Genomic DNA, 6000 nt, shown 5'->3' with positions numbered 1-6000 from the left:
GTTCTTGCAAAAACTTGAGAAATCTCTAGTTACTAACTACATGAGAATGAATTAATTCAGCGCATAGGGGTTATTTACGGCAGTTATGTGGTTGCGCATGTGATTATGGTTGAGGACATTGTGGATAAAGGTAACACATTGTCCTGCTTCATTGAGCACTTTAAAAATAAAGAGGCATCCTCTGTTTCATTGTGTACTCTCCTTGATAAACCATCCAAGAGGAAGGTTTTCGAACTTGTGAGAGAGGAGAAGTTCTAAAATGGTTTTGAGGTAATCTCTAACATTCTCTTTGCTTTAAGGTAAGTCCTTCATTTTGGCAGTATTTTAGTTTTTTTTACTGTGTCAAACTAGAAACTAAAAACACGAAAAAGAATGACTGACTTCAAATCAAGGTTTCATATACTATATTCCATTTATATGTTTAACGTAATAATTTATGAATTTGTTATATTTAAATCTGTACAAACTTGAATAAATTGTAGATTGGTTTCTGTTCTTGGTGATAACTCGAAGAGAATAGGCCAAATTTCCACTCAACGTACATTTTCTGTTTCGGACGAGTTAACTTCTGGCAATGTACAGGTTAAGACTGTTGCGGAATTGGTTGAGTGTCTTAATGTGAGTACAGTTTTTTTTCTTTTTTTTTTTTGTGGTGATTTTCAAATTATGAACTCAGCAAAATCTATTACTGTATTGTTTTTGTTATCCTCCTTTTTTTTAAATGTAGGAAGGGAACTTCTGGATTGCTGCCACTATCGTTCTACTAGAACTTCAAAACCAGTGGTCATACATGGGTTGCAAGAGGTGCCCCTAAAGAGGTCGAGAAAATTGGTAATAAGTTTTATTGCAAAAAATGTGATCAGGTCGATAGTTCTGTTGTTCATATGTTTGATCATAATCATGAATATTCTAATTGATATATTAAACTGTAAATTCAAAGTTTGTATAGCAAAAATAATTTCAGGTATAAGCTTCAAGTGCGAGTTATGGATGGCACCAGGTTTATTTCTCTGTTGCTTTGGGATCGTGAAGCAACGAAGCTCATAGGGACGTCTGTGACTCAATTAAAAGGACAACTTGATGAGGTATATTATTTGTTTTGGATGGAACCGGGTTTATTTCCCTATTCTATTCAAATCTATGAGTTGACGATTGTGTCAGCAAGAATCCTACCATAGTTGTTGTACGGTCCTATCTCTTTTATCAGGATGACGATGAAAATGAAATAATCTATACCACTGTGCTCCAACAATTCTTTTATGTTGTTGCTATTATTTTTAGGGCCAATGTAGACAAGGAGGCACTTAAAAAGCTGCAATCTCAGAGAGGCGAGTAGACTTGAGGGTTTTGGGCTCTTCTCAGAACATTCAAGATAGATGCATTTTATGAAGGCAAATTTTTTTTTGAAGAATCAATATAATTCAGTACATAAGATTGCATGCCAAGAAAATCACTATACAACGACTCCTGCTCAAAGCCATTTACGTAGGCCCGAGCCTCCACAACCTCACCCTCATAATGCTATGTCACGATTTTACAGATGGGCTCATTTGGTCTGGAAAAGAAGTCCCAACATTTTTCATTTATAAGCCCCAGCTTGGACTTGTAGCTATTTGTTTCAGTCAATTCTGAATTATTGATGAGAGAACTCATAGTACGCAGATAGATATAGACATATATATTTTGTCCGATACTCTATTGCTCTTTCTTTTAAGAGGCATATGAGTTCGCACAGTGACTGGCGGGAGACGCGACTTTCCCGTTTATGTTTCTTCCTTCACTATATTATGCCATTTATTACATGCGACTGAAATCAATGCTGCATCTGACGGCATTATCTTTAGTATTAGAAACACACATTTGTTTTAGGACCATTTGAATGATAGACTTGCTGTGTGTTTAGCAATATGTATTTTGAGTGCATTGATATTTTATCAGTTTCAAGGAGTTAGATTTAAAATTTATTAACAACTTGATGGACTTCATGTTATTCTGTTTGAATTGGTTGTCTGCGCATCGCGCGGGTACGTATACTAGTGCCAATATAATACGCGAATAAAAAATATCATATGGTCTATTTCTTTTCATCTAATTAAATTTTGATGAGCATGTGAAATGGTTGAGTTGCAGACGTATTAACTCGTACCCCATTATTAGTTTTAAAAAAAACAAATGATAAGTCATTGTGCGTCTCCTCTTTTTGTTGGGAAGAAAACAAGCAACAACCAAATTGCACGACGAGGTAACAGCGGAAGAAATATCCAAGTCAAAACTTCCCACACTATTTGAACCAAGAGAAGTCAATAAACACTAGCACAAATGGAAATCCGTACAACAACTATACCAACAACAAAATAGCAAAGCAAACAAAAATAAATCAATACAAGAGACACTAAATTTACGTGGTAAAACCCCTTCAAGGTGAAGAGGAAACATCCATGGGACCTCTGGCCCACAAAAGCTCCACTATAATCAACAAGAATTACAACAATGTTCTCCAAATGGCTACAACATCAACGCCAAACACAGAGCAACAATACATAAAAGATAGCATCAAAACTAGTGAAGAAAGGAGAAAATTCACCCCCCCCCCCCCCCCAAAAAAAAACGAGCTACTGTTAGTACTCGAAAACTGGAGCTACAGACCACAAAATCTGATCTCCACCGTTGAAATTCAAGAATCAGATGTTGAGAACCCCAGTTCAAATTTCAGTACGATCCAACAGTTAACGAATTAGGAAACACAATTTGAAGTGGACTGTTATAGCTGATTTTCACTGGTCCGAAAATCACCTCTTCTCTCTCAATTTTTCTCTCTATATGGCTACTATGAATTCACTCTTGTGTTATAAAAATAAGACCTAAGTTGATTCTATATATAGAGGATTTTGGGGCAAAAGTAGCCTGGTCCATATTGGGTTTTATTAATTCAATTCCACATAGGAAGGGAAAACCTAAAAACCTAACAATTCTCCCCGTCCTGACTATGTGGAGGAGACCGTCATCCCAGCGATCATGCAACACTCTTCAAATTTTCTTCTTGGCAAAGCTTTAGTCATCATGTCTGAACCATTATCATCAGTGTGAATCTTCTCAAGTTTAAGCAACTTAGAATCCAACACATCTCTAATCCAATAGTATCTCATATCAATATGTTTCAACCTACCATGAAATTTAGAGTTCTTGCCAATATGAATATCACTTTGACTGTCGCAATAGAGCACATACCTCTCTTAAGCAAAGCCAAGTTCCTCCGTAAATCTCTTCATCCAGAGCAACTCTTTACAAGCTTCAACGGCAGCAATAAGCTCAGCTTATGTAGTAGATAGAGCAACACATTTTTGCAACCTAGATTGCCAAGACACAACTCCCCCTGCAAAGGTAACCAAGTAGCCTGAAGTAGACTTGCGAGTATCAACATCACCGGCCAGATCTGAATCAGTGTAACCATAAAGAATAGGCTAGAAGTGCCACAAAGATATCTCATAATCCACTTCACAGCATTCCAATGTTCTCTCCCTGGATTAGAAAGAAAATGGATAACAATACCAACAGCATGAGCAATATCTGGTCTTGCACAAATTATTGTATACATCAAACTGCCAACGGCTGAAGCATAAGGAACTTTCTTCATACCTTCCTTCTCATCAGCCAAGAGTACAAACTCATTGGGAGAATAATGAGATGAAGGTACTTTCTCTCTAGTCGATCTTCTGAGAGAACTCTTTGGAGCTTCAATAGTAGTTGGTTGTTGAGCAACCACATCATTTTCCACTGGAGCTTCAACAATATCAAACTGGTCATTTTGAACATGATCACTATCTTCATTATCAACTTGATCTTCATTATTTTGAAGATGTTCTTCAGGTGTAATATTCACACGAACTGGATCAACATCAACTAAGCTCTCACAGCTCTGAGAATCAACCTTCTCAGCTTTGTCAAAACCTTCAATTGTCTGGTCTTCAAAGAACACAACATCACGGCTTCTAACAAGTTTCTTCTCAACTGGATCATAGAAACGATAGCCAAATTCGTCTTGACCATAACCAATGAAGATACACTGCCTAGTTTTAACTTCCATCTTTGACCTCTCATCCTTAGGATCATGCACAAAAGTCTTACACCCGTAGACTCTCAGATGAGCATAAGAGACATCCTTACCAAACCATACTCTATTAGGGACATCACCATCCAAAGCAACAGTAGGAGATAAATTGATAACATAAGTAGCAGTATTAAGTGCTTCTGCCCAAAATGAATCTGGCAGCTTAGCATCTGAAATCAAACATCTAACCCTCTCAACTAGAGTTCTATTCATCCTCTCTGCTAAACTATTTAACTGAGGATTCTTTGGAGGAGTTTTCTGATAACGAATACCTTGCTGTCTGAAATAATTACCAAAAGGACCAATATACTCATCACCATTGTCTGAGCGGATGCATTTTAGTTTCTTCCCTGTCTGTCTCTCAACCAAGGCCTGAAAAGTCTTGAATACATCAAGTACTTGATCCTTGGACTTCAAAGGAAATACCCAGAGTTTGCGAGAATGATCATCAATAAAAGTCACAAAGTAAAGCGCTCCACCACGAGAGCTTACTTTAAAAAGACCACACAAGTCAGAATGTATCAACTCCAGCAAATCAAGCTTTCTTGAAAGCGAATGACTTTAAAAGGAAACTCTTTTCTGTTTCCCGGCCAAGCAATGAACACATTTCTTTAACTTTGCTTGTTTCACTCCAGAAAGCAAATTCTTCTTAGTCAAATTATTAATCCCCTTCTCGCTCATATGACTTAGCCTTCTATGTCTATAACTCTGATGAAGTATCATTCTCTATCAAATTTACTGAGTCACTACAAATGGAGCCCTAAAATAAGTACAAGTCAGACATCTTGTAACCTCGAGCCACAATCATTGATCCTTTAAGAAGCTTCCACTGGCCACCACCAACGGTTTGATCATAACCCTCATCATCAAACTTTCCTACAAAAATTAAATTCAGACGAACATCTAGATCATGCTTGACATTGTTAAGAATCAACCTCGAACCGTTCTTACTTTTCAAGCAAACTGTGCCAATGCCAAATACCTCAATCTCACTATCATTGCTCATTCGTAACATTCTAAAATTACCTGGAGTATAAGAAGAAAATAATTCCTTCTTTGGCATGACGTGAGAAGTGGCACCTGAATCCACAAACCAGGTAGACTCATCACAAACAAGATTGATATCATTTTTACCTCAAGTAACAAGAAGATCATTTTCACCAACAACAACAACACGATTTTCATTATCGCCTTCTTTTTTTTGCTTTTTCTGGTCTTTCTGAAACTTGTAGCAATGTTTTTGGATGTGTCCTTTGAAGTGATAATAGTTACATGTAAGATTTTTGTACTTGGAGGATCTTGACTTGTTTCTACTTTTGCCTCTGTCATTTTGACCTCTAAAATTGCTTCTCCCCCCGTCTTCAGTAACCAAAACATCGGAGTGTGAAGTTGAAGAAGACGAAGCTTGAGATCTTCTTCTCATCTCTTCATTCAAAACACCACTCTTAGCATATTCCATAGTTACACCATCACTGGGAGCAGAATTAGTCAAAGAAACTCGTAGAGTTTCCCAAGAGTCTGGCAGAGTATTAAGAAGCCAAAGTCCCCGTATTTCTTCATCAAACTTGACACCCATTCCAGAAAGCTGATCAAGGACACCCTGAAAATCATTGATATGATCAGAAATAGGACTGCCCTCTTTGTATCTAATATTTATCAATTGTTTCAGCAGGAACAACTTGTTATTGCCAATCTTCGAAGCATAAAGTGTCTGGAGCTTTTCCCACAAGCTTTTAGCATATGTCTCATTCACAATATGATTTCGAACATTATCTTCAACCCATTTCCTAATATAGCCACAAACTTGTAAGTGCTCAAATTCTCAATCCTCATCTTCAATAGATTCGGGTTTCTTAGAAGCAAACACAGGTAAATGCAATTTCTTGACAAAT

The sequence above is a fragment of the Lycium barbarum genome, chromosome 7 (assembly GCF_019175385.1).
Source record: "Lycium barbarum isolate Lr01 chromosome 7, ASM1917538v2, whole genome shotgun sequence".
NCBI classification, from domain to species: Eukaryota; Viridiplantae; Streptophyta; class Magnoliopsida; order Solanales; family Solanaceae; genus Lycium; species Lycium barbarum.
This window is presented reverse-complemented; position numbering follows the sequence as displayed.